The sequence below is a fragment of the Ischnura elegans genome, chromosome 5 (genome assembly GCF_921293095.1).
Source record: "Ischnura elegans chromosome 5, ioIscEleg1.1, whole genome shotgun sequence".
Taxonomy (NCBI): Eukaryota; Metazoa; Arthropoda; class Insecta; order Odonata; family Coenagrionidae; genus Ischnura; species Ischnura elegans.
The window spans coordinates 134261374-134281528 of NC_060250.1; the positions used below are offsets into that span (position 1 = coordinate 134261374).

The 20155-nt window shown below is 39.2% G+C and overlaps 1 protein-coding gene and 1 non-coding gene across 4 annotated transcripts in view; both read left to right on the forward strand.

The window, feature by feature from the left end:
- Positions 1-20155, forward strand: part of LOC124159594 (1-phosphatidylinositol 4,5-bisphosphate phosphodiesterase gamma-1) — a 182621-nt gene that overhangs the window by 8238 nt on the left and 154228 nt on the right. The window lies entirely within an intron of this gene.
- Positions 19482-19554, forward strand: Trnas-aga. The gene has a single exon. It is a non-coding gene; the product is annotated as a tRNA-Ser (tRNA).

Sequence of the window (20155 nt, forward strand, 5' to 3'; positions counted from 1 at the left end):
TTTCCACTCCCTCTTATGCCGCTGCAGTCATCAAAATTTCCTCTTTCAAATAGTACTGAAAGAGGACATTTCGGTAACTGTCGAAATTCCAGGCATACGTCTGCAACACCTCACGACAGGATAAAAAAAATGTCGCAAAATTTGTTTTCTTTGTAGCTTCAATCCTCAAAATAGGGGTGCGCCTCTTACACACGATTATACGGTACTTTCCTTGTGTTTAACGAGAGGTAAATTCACATTAGGCACACAACAGTACACGTAAGGTTTCCTCCCACTCATTTAAAATTCTCCGTTTCATCTACCATTTATTTATAATCGAAATAACGCCTACGATAATGCACTCCTTATGCAAGCAATGCAGATATCATGAGGTTCACACGTCATCAACATGGCGTCGCCCAAGAAATACGTTTTTGGCGCGGAATTCAAGTTGAAACTTTTCTAGGGGCGAAATTATTCAGTGCTCAATGGTAAAATTTGGTGAGAGGCTTTCTTACACCCATTGCTTTATAAATCAAGCATAATATTTGGTAGTGTAATCCCTTCTATTCTTCCATTGAATAGAAAACGTTATCAGTGGGATGCTTTTTTAGTTGGGTTTTTGAACATAGAATAGAATTTATTCATTTGGTTGCATGAGTTAAGGAGTTATAAAATAATACTCCTGCTCATTGAGGGCGTTTAAAACATGAGGAACCATTCTAAAGTCATTTTTCTGTCTTTATCACTATTGTGTACATCCATGTTTACTTTAAGTTCTTGAGCAGTATGTTGCTCCTTTATGTATATTACTCGCTTTGCTCGTTGGGGGGGCTTAGCCCCCCCAGTCTCCCCGAAAAAGGCCTACGGCCTTGTTTTGGTCGCTATGGAAGGTCTTATACTTTTTGTATGCCGCTTGTTACTGACGGATTTTTTACTTTTCAATTGGCTAGATTAGATATAAATAATATTTACACTTTCAAGTAAAACGAGCGTTTGGTACCTGGGTTACAATATGAAAATAAAATATTAATGAAGAGGAACATTATTCTGAGGGACTAAAAAAATAAAATGGATTTCTATGAGTCTGACAGAGATTCTAACTTATTCAATTCAAATACAAAATAACTTTGAGAGCATGTTCCCCTGTAACACTCAATTTATACCTACTTAATATCATAATATAATGAATTTACGAAATACAATGAACTACAGTAAACTACATTTTAATTGATAAAGAATTATAGAAAGCAAGTAAACACTGTAACTACAGTTCCCCTACGCAAGCTTAAGAAAGGACGATACACACAATAAAATTACGTAGGAACTAAATATCAATATCTAGAGAAATGCACAAAGTGGAGATCCTTAGCATGAATTGGGCCTAGTATGACGAATTTAGAAATAACGATTTTATTGAAAGATTATTCTTCATGATTGCGAATGATACCACTTCAGGAAAACCTCTATAAATTTTTTAATGAGTCGGTATACACAAACATCTCCTTACAGCTTTAATATCCAATATAATACGAAATTAAATCATCTGGTGAGTGGCAGATGACAATTTTTGATGAACAAGGCATCATAAATGTCATGCTTTAGAATATATTTAAGTAACTATAACTATTTATCTGAATAACTTAGTCACTCAATGAAACGTGTTTTTCGTAAGACAAATAATTGAATAAGAAATACCTATAATTGCACTTATCCTCCATATTCTATTATTCACTTCCTATGATACACCAGCTCACAAAATTGTAACAGGAAAATAACGTAAAGAAAAATAAAACTCTAAAATTAATTTTTACCAACCTGTCTTTTAAGGAAAGGTTGTTTAGATATCTTTCTACTGCAATCGTGTAACGGTAGCAAGAGAGGAACTGAGGAATTATGTGCACTTGCTAACTATGGAATTAATTACAACCACACTTTCGATTCCATAATCGCACTTATCCTCCATATTCTATTATTCACTGCCATTGATGCACCAGCTCACGGTTAACATTGCAGAGTAAAAAGGTTAGTATCAGAAAAAGGACGTAAAGAAAAATAAAACGTTATCGCCATCACAAAGAATGAAAATAAAATCATTTTTACCTACCTATCTTTCAAGGAGGGTTTGTTTACCTTATATTTCTCGTCTTTTCGATTGAATATGCTTTTATGTGATAAAATTTTTGTTCATACGGAAAGAAGCCATTAAAAGATTGACTTTTCAAAAATGACTAAGTAAATATCCCACCTTATCTGTATCATACTATCGTTTTAATTCCTTTATCTCTTATTCCAATTTAGCTCCTCTTGTGAGCATAAACAGATATGTTGCTATTGTAAGCACTAAGCTTATAGGAAGGGCCAAGTTCGTAGAAGACAGATAGAGATGACAAGTCTGGTTCCACACGTTTAATTGTCACTAGCACAGGTACAAACTCCCCCTCCGAGATACAGCGTAAGACTCCCCGTGTATATTCCCTCCAAGAGGCTTCCTCCTGTGTCGCGTCCGTCTCGTGACCCTCTCGGCGTCTTCCTATTGGCCGGAAAAGGCCGCATGATCATGCACATCATACGCCTTCCCACGCCAAGATACTGCAACGTGTTACTGCATAAAGTGTTGGAGGAATACGCGGAGACCAATTCCCACGAGAGAGCAAGTTGCAAGTTGTCAATCGGAGTAAGGTGTCCGAGTCATGCACGAGGATGGATCCCACGCGAGAGGTTGCAACATGTTACGAGTTTCAGATACTGGACCCATCACTCGAACGTGACTCTGCGATTCTTCCTTTACACCGAGAGCGAAACCAACCGAGCTGACGCGAGACGGCGAGCGACACCCTTACATCATTTCCCCCCAAAGGTGAATAGCTGAATAATAAGGAATTATTGTTTATATTCAGCGATTCATCCAAATGAATTCAGCCCACAAAATTTAGATACATATAGCTATTACATTACTACCCCCACAATGTACTGTCCATAAAATACATAGTTTCACAAATTATAAAGTTTATGCAACAAACACCATCTAAAATCGACTACTAATCATATAAGAATTAAAAAGTTCATGTTCCATTGAAAATTCCAACAAAAAAAACACTTAAGAGTTCATTTTTGCATTAAACATTTTGGTAATAATTACTCTTCCTGCAGAGCCCATATATGATAGAAATAGATAGAATAAAAAACAGACCCAGTATTTCACCCACAAAATTCAGCCCCCAAAATTTATCCAACCCCGCCTGTTTTTTAGCTTCTCGACCAAGTCCACCAATGTCTCCATCTCCTCCTTGACATGTTGGTATTCCCTTTTCATCCTTTCTAACGCTAAAATATATCCCCGACCATAGCTCTGCCTAACTTTCCCTCCCATCCTACCCCTTACTTCATCAAAAATGATTCTAATCCTTTTATATTCCTCTTTCATGGAACCCAGATCAAAATTTATAACTACCATCCATGAATGTTCGGTTAGTACTATATCCCGCTGTCTTTCAAACAATATACCACTACTTAACGGCATCACCTCTTGGCCCCTAATAGGGTCCAAACCACAACACAACAAACACATCAGCCAACCAAATATTTTAGGGGTCCACCATATCCTCTTCTTCCTCCTCCCATTTTGTCAGCGCCTCCCGCGGGCGTAGATAATAGCGGTGAGAGGGTGCGGGAGGGGGATCACGTAGGGCGGTGATTCGCGGCGTCCTCTTCTGGGTCGTAATCTGTGAAGATAACGACGGGGAAGGGGAGGGGGGTCAGTGGGGACGACTCCTTCCGCCTCCAATGGGGGAGCGGTGTTGTCCTGATGGGGGGCAGGGGGCAGAGGGGAATGAGGACCACAGGGGGGGGCGGGCACCACTTCTCCCTCTATGGCCACGACTTCCCTTCTCTCCGCGCCGCCTCCTCCTCCTCCTGCGCCTTGCGTCACCAGCTTATCCCCTCGGTTCTCCACCCACTCGTCCTCCCAGTGAAGGGGGTTGTTTACAGCTGATGTCGGTTCCCGCGAAGAAATGTCACCTGGAAGAAATTTTCGTGGCCGTCCAGGGGGTCTTACTTACTCTTACTCTTAGGGCCATACATATCTAAGTAGATATTTGGCCGCACCAACAATCCTCTTCCATCTATCTCTATTTCCTGCGTCCTCCTCGGTCGCTCCTAATCACTCCAGGTCTACCTTCACTTGGTCCCACCACCTTCGCCTTGGTCTTCCTCTTGGCCTTCTTCCTTCAGGATTCCTCATTATAACTTGTTTTAAATGATTAGTGTCCTCTCTTCTCAAAATGTGCCCAGCCCATCTAATTCTTTTACATTTAAACTCGCACACTACATCTGGATCCTTGTATAGCTCTCTTAATTCTCTATTGTGTTTTCTCCTCCACTCTCCTCCTTCAGAGATTGGTCCATATACATATTTCACATGTATATTCTTCAATACGATTTAATATTATCTTAGATAGGACTTTATAAGGAATGCTAAGGAGTGAGATTCCTCTAAAATTACTGCACTCTACTTTCTCTCCTTTCTTGTGTATGGGGACAACTATTGCTTCCCTCCAGTCTTTTGGCATTTCTTCTCTTTCCCATATTATTTTCATTAATTCACATTATCTATGACTATATCTCCTCCCGTCTTCAATAGCTCTGCAGATATTTCATCCTTACCAGGAGCTCTATGGTTTTTTAGGGCCTTAACTGCTGCTTTGACTTCTTCTCTAGTTGGTATTTCTACTTTGGGTTGTACATGATAGTAGATAACTTCGTTATCGTAGTCAGGTGTGATGTCCACTCCTTCTTCATTTAATAGTTCATAGAAATATTCTCTCCATCTTTCTACAACTTTCTGCGTCTCCGTTACCATAATTCCCTCTTTGTTCTTCACACCGTATGACTTCGGGGTGAATCCTTTTTTAAAGAGAGTAAGTTTTCCTGTGGAGAAAAAGATTCTTATAAATAGACGCAGATAGTAGGTTTTTTAATATAACTTGTTTCATAGACTGATAAGACAAAGATTTTTATAATTAATAGATAACTTATAGATAAATTTTTATTATTGACGCGTCTGCATCAATAATAAAAATTTAGACGCATTCGCGTTTGTATAGTCCAGTTTCATCAATTCAATTTCAGCAACCCTTGAGAAAGTTGATACTTGCCTGACATAAGCCGCCACGGCCTCCAGGCAGGCTCGACAGGTTGCGTTCGGCCGCCAGACTGCTCTAGTATGTATGGACGCGATGAACGCCAAATTATTGTTTAGCCACCACAGCCAAACGACGATGTAGCCACCGTGGCTATTGCTATTTTATTCCATTCAATTCTTAAATTTTAATGACAGCAATGCTACAGTTAAATCAATATCCCACCTGTTAGAAGGAATAAGAATCGATGGAATCGGAATCGAGAATCGATTTGAAGTAATCCGCATTGGAATCGAAAAAAAGTGGAATCGACTTCGAAATGTTCCTGAACGAGGTAAATAACATAAAAATTAGAGATGTGCGAATAGTATCCGCGAATACTCGAATACCTCGAATATTAGAAAGTATTCGATATTCGAGATTTCGAATAGTTATGCGAAATGTACCGCCTCGAATACCTCGAAAACTTTGAATTTCGCGTCATACATTGTCGCACGCACGTCGTTGGTAGTTGACTCGGAAAAATGTAGATAACTATAGTCATTTAGTGCTCGCAGCGCCGTTTTACGCAAGTTGACGAATTACATCAAATTCGTGGATTTTAGCGGTGAAAAGTTTTCGACGAGGGGAACCGAAAATGGTCGGGTGAAAAAATCCGAAAATCCCCGATTCCCCCCACCAGGAGAACCTCAGTGCCGTGGGTTAGCAACGTTAGGGCATTTCCCACGATCCGCTATCCCCCTCCATTCAGCACTCGCCTCACCCACTCTGACGCTTTCCTCTTCTCCGAAATCAAACAAAAGGTCCCAGCTCGCGCAGGGATCGCATTACGAAGACCACTGCTTCGAAAAAAATATCGAGTTACGAGAACAATAAAAACGTGTTTCACGCCCGCCCCCCTTTTCTCACCCACTGACCTTTTTCTGGCTACCTGCTTCGAAGTTCCCCATTTCTGGAGGTCAACTGCTGTGTGAGTACCTTAGGATACTTACATTAGCGCATTTCCCAAGATCCAGTATCCCTCTCCATTCAGCTTAGCCCCCCCTCTGAGGCTTTCCTCTTCTTCGAAATAAAAAAAAGGTCACAGCTCGTGCAGGGATTATATTACGAAGACCTTAGCTTCGAAAAAATACCAAGTTACACGAAAACAATAGAAACGTGTTTCGGGCCCTCCCTTTTCTCCCCCACCAGGGGCGCCGACTTATAAAAAATATTGGGGGGGCCCATATCGGAGGTCTTGCCCCGGGAAGAGGTTAAATTCAAAGTGTGTCGCAGCACCGAAACACTACCATGATTCACACCACTTGATTCAGTTAAGGGTCATTCCACATCAAATCACCCAGAAATTTTCAAAATGACACCCACCTATATATATGAGCTTGAAACCTATTTTCCACTTTCATCTCGAATTCCTTTGCTACCCGTATATCTTTTAGTTTTCCTGTATCTATATTTGCATTACACTTTTCTTCTTTCCTTTTCTGAATCGCTATTCTTTGGGCTATTTTGACTAGAACTAGTACGTGGTCCGTCCCGCATTCTGCTCCCCTAACACTTCTTATATCTGTTATGCTACTTTTGTGGCGTTGATCAACTAGGACATGATCAATCTGGTTTCTTGTAGCCCCGTTTGGAGATGTCCATGTTATTTATGTATATCTTTTCTTGGGAACATTGTGCTGGAAATTTTAAAGCTGTTTGCTAGGGCGAAGCTTGCGAGACGAGTTCCGTTGTCATTTGAGTCCTGGTGAAGACTCTCCTTCCCTATGGCTGGTTGAAAAATGTCTTCTCTACCCACTTTAGCATTAGCATCTCCTAAAACAATTTTCATATCATAACTTGGTAACTTATCCACTTGTTCTTCTAGAAGTTCATAAAAACTATCTTTTTCTTCATCTTCTGCGTCTTCTGTGGGAGCATAAAAGCTGACTAGAGATATGTTTTTAAACTTTCCCCTTAGCCTAATACTGCACATTCTATCGTCTTTGGCTTCAAAATGTATCACAGCCTCGGTTGCCTATGCAGCAGGCAACACAAGATTTTGGGGAGTAATTTTGATTTCCTTTAAATGATTCGAACAGGCATTTAGCTGATTAATGAATAATTTAATTTTATGGAAACAATTGGGCATATAATTAATTCAACTAACATCGCTTTACCCCCACTCCTGCTGCCAAGTGCTAGCTGACAATCTGAGGCATTTTGCAAAATACAAGCTCTTTTCCACCGAATTTTCTTCAATTATTTTCAGTCCATCTTTGGGAGTTCTCACGAGATAGCAGATGAATTCGAATTGCTATCAGGGAGAAACCAAATATTCTGAGAAAATATCCCTTTGTCTGGGACTGTAACAATAAAGATTTATAGCACCACTCATTAATTGTAGCTTGATATATGCTTTCGGAAAAAAATACCGCATCAACTTCCGAGAAGCTCTGCTGCTCATATCGAGTTTCGCCAGAATGCTAAGTCTCCGTCGTATTTTGACATTTATTTCTTTGCGTAAAATGCTTAAATAAACTCAGAAATACGTCGTGTTTGGTCTTATTCTTTTTGAAATTACGCGCACATTACTAATATTTCAATTCAATAAAGGTGTAACATCAATTGACGAAAGTCATTCTTAGACACCTTTTGTGCTAATAGATGACTCATGCAGCGGTTGACCTCCACAGAAATGGGGAACTTCGAAGCTGGTAGGAAAAAAAAGGTCAGTGGGGGACAGTGGTGCCGACTCCATGGGGCCTGAGGGGGCCCAAGCCCCCTCAAAGATTCGTTTGGGGGGGCGGAGCCCCCTCAATAATTCAAGAAAATAATTAAGTAACATTATGCTTTGTGAAATCACAAAAATATATTGGTAATTTTTATTTCCCATGTTTGACGATAGTTACCTTTTAAAATAAATTCAACAGTGTGCGTTGAAACAAATAATTATAGGGTAAGCAAACCCATTATAACCCAATGTTGCTTCAAAGTAACGTCAAAATTGTATACATTTTCAGCTCTATTTAGGAAATATCTAAACTGCGTATTATTTCGGGGTGTAAATTTTGATGACGAAATATTTATCTGCCTCGACAATTATGATTGAGTGCAAAATTTTCATCTATTCAGAATAAAAAATCTTGAAATTTGATTTCTACCTTAAGCAGCTCTGTGTTCTAAAGGGTTAAGGGTCATTCCATGTCAGTTCACCCAGGCATGGCACCCACCGACTCGGATTTTAATGAAATTTTTATCACTAGCTACTATCACCTATCTAATGACCCATGTAAAATATTTCCTCTCTCACTTTCATAGTTTGCAAGATATGAGGAGTCAAAGTTTGAGATGTTTGCTCAGAAGTGGCGCTAGTGAGAGTCAAATTCCAGAGTGCAGGGCACAGGGTAAAAATTCATAACTCAGAAACCACATAATATATTTGAATGAAATTTTGACCCCTTGTCTATCCAAGTGCATAGCTTCCATAGTAATGTCTTTTATTCCCCTTGCATTGTTATGTTAGCCAAAATGATGTCAACAGTTGTTAATTAACCGATTTTTTTAGCTCAAAAACATTACTTCATATTTTCAGAATTATCACTAAAAGGCAGAGCAGTTAACTCATCCAATTTTTTTTTAAATTGAAGGTTAATATGTGCTCCAATATACTGTGAAATAAAAATTGTGGTGTTTTGACTGCCACTATGAGTATTTCAGGTTTTACTTTTTTTTCTGCCCCCGTGAGAGGGATTTTGGACATGTACTGTAAGACAATAAGTATAAGTGTATCCATACCTTCATGAGGATATATTTGGAATATTGGTCAGTAAATCTAAGACCAAACATGTAGTCTGGTGAATGTGGCTCTTGTTCATACAATTTTTTTTAATAACAATACTTGGCTTGTGGCAGCTGAGGGGAAAAGAGTCCAAATGGCTCAGAAATGTGAAATGATGCTTTTTCCTGGAATTTACCCATTTTTCAAGTGTTTAGCATAGGGACAAATTGGTATCAACATACATTAGACTCTTACAGTGCATTAAGAGGATAAATGGAAATACTAATTTAAATAAAATTATTTAAATAATACACTTCAATGTGTTTAAGGCATCTCCCTAACATCTCTGGAGGCTCTCTTGGGCAACTAAACGCTTTACAATACCACCAATTCCATCACATGGGGTTTTTACATGGCTTGTAGCAAAGAATGTCCATGATGCCATTAAAGAGAAATCCTGGTAATGCTTGCAAAGATTGAGAAATGTTTTGCAGTTCTTGTACCGTCCTGCACAACCATCACTAAAGTAACTCAATTTTTTTACTTAAGTAAAATTTTCCTTCACAAAGCAAAATATTATTCTTTGGGTTTCATAAACAAAAGCTGCATCATGCTCCAAATCATCTGACACGATGCATAAACTGGAAATAATAAGCTGTTTAGTCAGGTGATCTCGAGTATAAATCACAACAGGGTGTACCGTACAACTATCACTTGTCCAGTGATACCCTTGTGCCTCATCTTGGATAACATATGAGTAGTTCTCATTAAGTCAAGGAGAACAACTGCTTCATGGGGTCCAAGATTTTCTTTCATTTGCTTAAGGTAGTTTGCCTGTACCTTCGTAATAAATGAATGGGGCACCAGTTTTTCCACTCTTTCAATTAAAGTTAATCGGTACTCATCAAATGTCGCAGTGAAGTTCACCAGTTGAGATCTGTCACGGGAAACCCACTGACTGTATGAAACTTCATCTCCGGTGTCACATTCTTCAAACTTTTTCAGCAGTAAGCTTTTCAATTTTTCACGTGAAGGACACTGAGAGCAATGTCGCAGTATACAGTCACTATTTTTTCTAGAGCACACTAAATAACCAATTAGGTCCTGGCTTGTTTCCTCTATATTACAGGCATTACGCAGTAAGTTGACATTTTAATGAATTGTGCAAACACACACTGAATGCGTTCCAGGAGATCCTGCTACCACAAACCATTTTGGACCTAGGTTGCAGAAGTTAGAAAAGCCAATTTTAATTCTGGGGAAGTCAAATTTAAAAGTGGAATACAATTCCTTCAAGTTAGCAAGTAATAATCTCTTCTGAACATGTACATTTTTGGAGATACAAATGGAATCTTTCTTTCCAGGCATCATTCTGGAGTACTCATCACTTTTATAGAAAGTCCTAACAAATTGTAATGTTTTATATTTTCCTTCCCTTTTCTCAATTCAGGTGCAGCCAATTTTCCATTGTCTCTGAAAAGTTCTCTTGCTTGGCGGGCAGTGTACTCACTCACATGAAACTCTTCCATTACTTTCTTCCTGCTCCATGAAGTTGGTACCAATGATAACAGATGTAACCTTTCCTTGATGAGTGCTTGATGTGTCAACTTTTTGTTTGATTAAGTCTATGAGCACATCCATATCATGAACTTTCTGAAGTAGTTCTTTTGGGAGTTTTGGGTCATCCTTTTCTGGAGATAATTCTTTATCAAGAACTCTTTTAACTTTCCTTTTAAAATTACTGCATGCTGCCTCTACTTTCCTTTTGGCGTAGGTTGACCTTCTGTGAGATGATATGCCATGAAATTTTAAAGGTGACTCCTCTCTATTTTGCAGCGTTCTGTTAAGTAGCTCAGTTGATTTTTCTTGGGATACTGTTGTTTCAAAATTCAAAATACTATCATTGCTGTCACTATCTACTTCTTCAATATCAGAAAGCTCATTTCCAAACCTGGAGTGTTTCTGTACTTCCTCCCTACATGGCTAGCATATTTTCATTCCTGGCACTAATTTCTGTAGTTGGGATTTTACAGGCATATTCTGCAAATTCAAGACTTGCATTTCTCAGTGATTTTGATATTTTCTCCTTGTGGCTCTTAAAAGGATCAAGACAATATATTTGGTAGGTTTCATACTTTTTCAAATAGTATATTCTGTGATGTTCGCAGACATTGGATAGGACTTCCCCAGGTACACCACTTCTGAGAGATAACAGCTGTTTTTCAAGTATACTCATGATCTCAATTTCGTTCAGTTGCACCACTGGTGTGTAGGTTTTTTTGAGGCAATCAGATGCAGTTACTTTTCCAATGCTGCACAGTTAAAAAATTTGCTCATTTTGAAGCATAGTGGAGACACTAACCTTTTTTAATGTTGAAGTTCACAATGAGCAGCTTCGCCTAACTCATAGCACACACAATTAATGTACAGGTAAAAATACACGGATCGTACACACAGAATAAACTTGGACACCCATGGAGCATCTTCACACAAGAAGATTTGGCAGAAGACTAAAAGTGGTACCCTAGAATCTATTTTGATTTATCATGCCCTCACTGTGATATATTGTAACATTTTATTCTTCCGAATGAAGAGGTTGCACTTAATACTCTTTTTCCTTGGGGAGATGGAATAACACTGAAAAGTGAGGCTGAATAGGTGGGATTGTATTACCTTCTCAAGTTTGTCATGTAATACAATCATATGTGAGGCAGGGGAGAAAACAATGTGGCACATAATGTCAGCATTATCTCTCCCAGTGAAATAGAAATTTAATACTCCAGTTGCCATCAAGGAATGTGGATATTGGTGACAACCTGCTGCATATCTATAAGTAATACCATTTGCTCTACCAGCTCTTCCATCACCAAGGGTCTGGAAGAATTTACTTCTTCTGCGAAAGTGAGGCTGACTCTGTACAACTCCAGTTCAGCAGGACTCATTTCATCACTTTTTCACAGATCTCAACAAACTCATACATTGCATGTGCTTATGATGACCACTGGTTTTTTGGATTAGTGATTTCTAAACAGGAGGAAGGACATGATGTGAAAGTGAAATTTATGCACCCATATGGAAAATCCCCATGTGATGGAATTGGTGGTATTGTAAAGCGTTTAGTTGCCCAAGAGAGCCTCCAGAGATGTTAGGGAGATGCCTTAAACACATTGAAGTGTATTATTTAAATAATTTTATTTAAATTAGTATTTCCATTTATCCTCTTAATGCACTGTAAGAGTCTAATGTATGTTGATACCAATTTGTCCCTATGCTAAACACTTGAAAAATGGGTAAATTCCAGGAAAAAGCATCATTTCACATTTCTGAGCCATTTGGACTCTTTTCCCCTCAGCTGCCACAAGCCAAGTATTGTTATTAAAAAAATTGTATGAACAAGAGCCACATTCACCAGACTACATGTTTGGTCTTAGATTTACTGACCAATATTCCAAATATATCCTCATGAAGGTATGGATACACTTATACTTATTGTCTTACAGTACATGTCCAAAATCCCTCTCACGGGGGCAGAAAAAAAAGTAAAACCTGAAATACTCATAGTGGCAGTCAAAACACCACAATTTTTATTTCACAGTATATTGGAGCACATATTAACCTTCAATTTAAAAAAAAATTGGATGAGTTAACTGCTCTGCCTTTTAGTGATAATTCTGAAAATATGAAGTAATGTTTTTGAGCTAAAAAAATTGGTTAATTAACAACTGTTGACATCATTTTGGCTAACATAACAATGCAAGGGGAATAAAAGACATTACTATGGAAGCTATGCACTTGGATAGACAAGGGGTCAAAATTTCATTCAAATATATTATGTGGTTTCTGAGTTATGAATTTTTACCCTGTGCCCTGCACTCTGGAATTTGACTCTCACTAGCGCCACTTCTGAGCAAACATCTCAAACTTTGACTCCTCATATCTTGCAAACTATGAAAGTGAGAGAGGAAATATTTTACATGGGTCATTAGATAGGTGATAGTAGCTAGTGATAAAAATTTCATTAAAATCCGAGTCGGTGGGTGCCATGCCTGGGTGAACTGACATGGAATGACCCTTAACCCTTTAGAACACAGAGCTGCTTAAGGTAGAAATCAAATTTCAAGATTTTTTATTCTGAATAGATGAAAATTTTGCACTCAATCATAATTGTCGAGGCAGATAAATATTTCGTCATCAAAATTTACACCCCGAAATAATACGCAGTTTAGATATTTCCTAAATAGAGCTGAAAATGTATACAATTTTGACGTTACTTTGAAGCAACATTGGGTTATAATGGGTTTGCTTACCCTATAATTATTTGTTTCAACGCACACTGTTGAATTTATTTTAAAAGGTAACTATCGTCAAACATGGGAAATAAAAATTACCAATATATTTTTGTGATTTCACAAAGCATAATGTTACTTAATTATTTTCTTGAATTATTGAGGGGGCTCCGCCCCCCCAAACGAATCTTTGAGGGGGCTTGGGCCCCCTCAGGCCCCATGGAGTCGGCACCACTGTCCCCCACTGACCTTTTTTTTCCTACCAGCTTCGAAGTTCCCCATTTCTGTGGAGGTCAACCGCTGCATGAGTCATCTATTAGCACAAAAGGTGTCTAAGAATGACTTTCGTCAATTGATGTTACACCTTTATTGAATTGAAATATTAGTAATGTGCGCGTAATTTCAAAAAGAATAAGACCAAACACGACGTATTTCTGAGTTTATTTAAGCATTTTACGCAAAGAAATAAATGTCAAAATACGACGGAGACTTAGCATTCTGGCGAAACTCGATATGAGCAGCAGAGCTTCTCGGAAGTTGATGCGGTATTTTTTTCCGAAAGCATATATCAAGCTACAATTAATGAGTGGTGCTATAAATCTTTATTGTTACAGTCCCAGACAAAGGGATATTTTCTCAGAATATTTGGTTTCTCCCTGATAGCAATTCGAATTCATCTGCTATCTCGTGAGAACTCCCAAAGATGGACTGAAAATAATTGAAGAAAATTCGGTGGAAAAGAGCTTGTATTTTGCAAAATGCCTCAGATTGTCAGCTAGCACTTGGCAGCAGGAGTGGGGGTAAAGCGATGTTAGTTGAATTAATTATATGCCCAATTGTTTCCATAAAATTAAATTATTCATTAATCAGCTAAATGCCTGTTCGAATCATTTAAAGGAAATCAAAATTACTCCCCAAAATCTTGTGTTGCCTGCTGCATAGGCAACCGAGGCTGTGATACATTTTGAAGCCAAAGACGATAGAATGTGCAGTATTAGGCTAAGGGGAAAGTTTAAAAACATATCTCTAGTCAGCTTTTATGCTCCCACAGAAGACGCAGAAGATGAAGAAAAAGATAGTTTTTATGAACTTCTAGAAGAACAAGTGGATAAGTTACCAAGTTATGATATGAAAATTGTTTTAGGAGATGCTAATGCTAAAGTGGGTAGAGAAGACATTTTTCAACCAGCCATAGGGAAGGAGAGTCTTCACCAGGACTCAAATGACAACGGAACTCGTCTCGCAAGCTTCGCCCTAGCAAACAGCTTTAAAATTTCCAGCACAATGTTCCCAAGAAAAGATATACATAAATAACATGGACATCTCCAAACGGGGCTACAAGAAACCAGATTGATCATGTCCTAGTTGATCAACGCCACAAAAGTAGCATAACAGATATAAGAAGTGTTAGGGGAGCAGAATGCGGGACGGACCACGTACTAGTTCTAGTCAAAATAGCCCAAAGAATAGCGATTCAGAAAAGGAAAGAAGAAAAGTGTAATGCAAATATAGATACAGGAAAACTAAAAGATATACGGGTAGCAAAGGAATTCGAGATGAAAGTGGAAAATAGGTTTCAAGCTCATATATATAGGTGGGTGTCATTTTGAAAATTTCTGGGTGATTTGATGTGGAATGACCCTTAACTGAATCAAGTGGTGTGAATCATGGTAGTGTTTCGGTGCTGCGACACACTTTGAATTTAACCTCTTCCCGGGGCAAGACCTCCGATATGGGCCCCCCCAATATTTTTTATAAGTCGGCGCCCCTGGTGGGGGAGAAAAGGGAGGGCCCGAAACACGTTTCTATTGTTTTCGTGTAACTTGGTATTTTTTCGAAGCTAAGGTCTTCGTAATATAATCCCTGCACGAGCTGTGACCTTTTTTTTATTTCGAAGAAGAGGAAAGCCTCAGAGGGGGGGCTAAGCTGAATGGAGAGGGATACTGGATCTTGGGAAATGCGCTAATGTAAGTATCCTAAGGTACTCACACAGCAGTTGACCTCCAGAAATGGGGAACTTCGAAGCAGGTAGCCAGAAAAAGGTCAGTGGGTGAGAAAAGGGGGGCGGGCGTGAAACACGTTTTTATTGTTCTCGTAACTCGATATTTTTTTCGAAGCAGTGGTCTTCGTAATGCGATCCCTGCGCGAGCTGGGACCTTTTGTTTGATTTCGGAGAAGAGGAAAGCGTCAGAGTGGGTGAGGCGAGTGCTGAATGGAGGGGGATAGCGGATCGTGGGAAATGCCCTAACGTTGCTAACCCACGGCACTGAGGTTCTCCTGGTGGGGGGAATCGGGGATTTTCGGATTTTTTCACCCGACCATTTTCGGTTCCCCTCGTCGAAAACTTTTCACCGCTAAAATCCACGAATTTGATGTAATTCGTCAACTTGCGTAAAACGGCGCTGCGAGCACTAAATGACTATAGTTATCTACATTTTTCCGAGTCAACTACCAACGACGTGCGTGCGACAATGTATGACGCGAAATTCAAAGTTTTCGAGGTATTCGAGGCGGTACATTTCGCATAACTATTCGAAATCTCGAATATCGAATACTTTCTAATATTCGAGGTATTCGAGTATTCGCGGATACTATTCGCACATCTCTAATTTTTATGTTATTTACCTCGTTCAGGAACATTTCGAAGTCGATTCCACTTTTTTTCGATTCCAATGCGGATTACTTCAAATCGATTCTCGATTCCGATTCCATCGATTCTTATTCCTTCTAACAGGTGGGATATTGATTTAACTGTAGCATTGCTGTCATTAAAATTTAAGAATTGAATGGAATAAAATAGCAATAGCCACGGTGGCTACATCGTCGTTTGGCTGTGGTGGCTAAACAATAATTTGGCGTTCATCGCGTCCATACATACTAGAGCAGTCTGGCGGCCGAACGCAACCTGTCGAGCCTGCCTGGAGGCCGTGGCGGCTTATGTCAGGCAAGTATCAACTTTCTCAAGGGTTGCTGAAATTGAATTGATGAAACTGGACTATACAAACGCGAATGCGTCTAAATTTTTATTATTGATGCAGACGCGTCAATAATAAAAATTTATCTATAAGTTATCTATTAATTATAAAAATCTTTGTCTTATCAGTCTATGAAACAAGTTATATTAAAAAACCTACTATCTGCGTCTATTTATAAGAATCTTTTTCTCCACAGGAAAACTTACTCTCTGCACGTTTTCATTATCATCAGACTTCAAATATCATTCAAAAATAAAAAATATACATTTCAATCTATTATATACAGTCGGATCCGGATTTAACGTCTTCGCATTTAACGTTTTTCCGCATTTAGCGTTTATTTTTTTGGGTCCCGATTCATTCCCTATCAGGACAATGTAAAAATTATCCGTATTTAGTGTTTCCGCATTTTGCGTTTTTCCGCATTTATGGTCGTAAAAATTTGTCCCGCTCAAGATTTTTTTGCTCGATTTAACGTTTTTTCATGACGGTTCATCCAAATCTTCGAATTTATGCTCATCAACAAGAACAGTCTCATGAAAGTTTACCAAGAGTCGATAGAATCTACCGGGGAACGCTTCTTCAACTGCTTTCTTCCGCGAGCGCAGCGCTGCGACCTTCAACTCGCAAGCTGGGTGATTTGTCTTCTCGTAATGTTTCGCTCCCCTTCTGATCCAAAGACCAGGCACTTTTTGTATCAGATCCGATCTAATGGAGCAAAGTCATCCTTTAATAACCTCGAACTACCTTATCCTTCACTTCTTGAACTTGACTTCGATGATACGTGACGACTGATGACACGTCGAGTTATCCTCCGAGGGCCGCTACAATAATGTTTTCTCGTACCTAATGTTTTCAATTGATGGCTTATGCCCCTTTCAACTCTACTCCCTACGAGCAGTCCATTATTAGCCCAATATTTTTCCAGTCGGCTACTTTCTCTTTTCAAAAGAGGAGGCCCAATATCAATTGCGCAGTTCACTAGAAGATTCTTTCTGTAATCCATTCCAAGGTCAGTTTCCACGGAGGAACAGCGAAAGAGCAGAGGAAGCGTTTCCCCTGTCATGACCGTGAGTTAGAGCATTCTTTCCATGCGGAACAACATTATTTTACATCGTAATTTACATATCCCGGAGCCAATTTACCGACATGCGGCTGATTGATATCGATGTCGATTCAAAAATATTTATCTGGTGCTAATTAATGTCAAAAGAGAATGACAATCGGAGTTTTGACGAACTATCACGGTCCATGACTCAAAATAAATCGCTCATACTGGAAACAAAATCACCGCATACTCACGGTAGAATAGATGAGCGCGGAAAAATACGAAAATCCGGCAGGTATCCCTTGGTGGTTGACTTCGACATCATAACCCTGACGAAATTGCCAAACTCCAGAGGCACTGACAATTTTTCTGATGAAATCCAGTTTTGTTGAAGATTAAACCTTTTCACTTAACTTAAAGTTTAGCTAATCGTTATTCAAGGTCCAACCAAATTTCATTAAAAGCTGCAGAGAAACAAGGTGATCAGCGCGCCGCGTAAACAACTTCTCCTGGTTCCATTCGACCTGCATGAGGCCGCGGATATATGACACCGAATCTGGTGCCATCATCGAGTTGAATCACCATCGACTTGTACGCATACTAGAAATAAGATTCTCCTTTTTTGGATGACCTCGAAATCCAAAATGTGCGCACGGGAGGCTTTTTAAAGGCTCATAAATCCCTCTCATAAATCCCTCGTTTCGCCGAGGCAACAGAAAACGCTAAGTTGGTATAATTCCAGAAAATCTCCCTTTTACTAGATATTCGGTAGTTTAGATTTCGGGATTAGCGATCTTCTGCTGTCCCTTTATTTCACTCATCTTTATAGATGCAATGACGATTTTTCGAGTACCTACTTATATCTTTTCTTATTATATTATTAAATGCTATAGTCACCTACATGTCACTTTTACAGAAAAAAATTTAAAATTTCATCGAGACCACTGAAATGTACGTAAAAATGGAATCACTAATGTCCATAATAATATTCCGTGTGGGAATGCTTTTCAGTTGATGCATATTAAAATTTTCTTAAAATATTTCTTTAAAACAATAGGGTGGTTTCCTATTATTTTTTTATTGCCAAAATCGAAAGATTATTACACCTGGAGTACGTATTTCACGCATTTAGATTTTTAAATGACGATATTTATTTTTCGCGATTAAATGAAAAGTGAAAATTTTCAAGCGCACGAAAACGCGACGCGTAAGTATGAATGCCGGGAAATCTCTCCGTGAGACTTATTTCTGGTTCCCGCTGCACCCCTGTAAGGTGACCTTGAGGCGAGGCTTAGCGCTGATACGACGCAGGCTGCTAGCGGGTAGCTGAGTACCCTGCTGGCTGGTAGCACTTGTCTTAAATAAGGATTATTAATACCTTATCAAATGAAGAAAACTTTCCGACCTTAGCCAGTTATAATAAGTGATTATTAAGACATGTTTCCCTGAGCTCTACGCCTCATGCATGCATTGGTAACCTCAGACGATGTATAACTCACATCTTCTCGTATAGAAACTAAGTCCCTGTGACGTCACGTGGAGTGGCATCGCATGGGCGCCAATCTGGCCCTTTCCAAATGAGGATAAAAATGGACCATTGCCATTCGTCTGAACCGCTATTTCTAAAACGAAATAATTTGTATATTTTGAATACACTAATGGTGGGTAACGAATCGCAATCAATGCTTTTCGTTTTCTTTGATGAAGGAAACTACCCTTTTGTCATTCTCTCATTACTTATTTTTACTACCCATTTTTTTTAGCTGATTCCTGAAAAGTATTATCCAACCTTCATAGGGCTGAAAACACTTAATCAATGAATTTTTTGCTGCATGCAGCACCTTTTAGTTACGTAAAATAATACTTTTTATTCATAAAAAGCCATTTCATTCATTACAGACCCTAAAGCCTGAAAAAAATGGCAGGTCCGCATTTAGTGTTTTTCCGCATTTAGTGTTTTAAAGTTTGTCCCCCCTGAAAAACCTTAAATCAGGATTCTACTGTATTAAAAGTGGTGGTCCAGATGAATTCTCTGATGGAGATTCATAATCGCAATAATTTGATTTGCCACGACCAGCGGTTCACAAAAGAAGGAAAAACGCATTGCTTCCCCATCCCATGGTTTCCAATTTTTTCTTGAGAGTTGCTTATGACCATGTGCCATTTCAGGGTTCGTCGGTTAATCGCTCTTGCCGACAATTTCATGTTTGCCATCTCTTGGCCAAATGATAGGGCTAGACCTCGGGGGATTTGGTGTATAAACCCCCGCCGAAAACACTGGAGATTAGATTAGCCTGGATAGCTCGGTGGTCTGAGCATCTGCCCAGAAAGCAGAAGGTCCGTGGTTCGATTCCCGGTTCAGGTGAACTTTTTTCCATGTGTTTTCGGCCTCCATTCCATCTCCACGCCACAGTGTGTCATCGTCCTGTATTTATGTTTCTATCTCTTTGTTTCAATTTCTGTTATATGTTATTATACACACGTTTGAAATAAACTCACACGAGCATTATAAATAATGTAAAAGAAATTCTTCTTGCCCTAGGGTGGGCACACAAAAAAACTTAGAAATTGACAGAAAAACGAAAAATAAAATAAAAGTGAGGAACTTACGGGGAAAGGTTGTTTTTACAAATTTTCGATGGGACGCAGCCCATCTTTCTCAAGTGAGAAGAGGAGGGAAAGTGAGGAAAGGGCATAAGGAAGGGTGCAAGGCAGAGGGCAAAGATGGAGGGAGGAAAAACGGTTGACGGGGATTGGTTGTGTTCTAGTGGGCGCGGTTTATTCCTGGTCCAGAAAACGCACGGAAAGCCCATATGCATGCCTGTTCCAAGTCCTTCAGTTCTAGGGGGGTGGTAGACGGGGGGAGGGAGACCAATATTCCCACTTTATAGCACTGGTCAAACAGAGCTTTGTGGGAGGAAGCATGAACGGCGACTGGAAGGGAAGCAGAAACAGAAGAAACACTA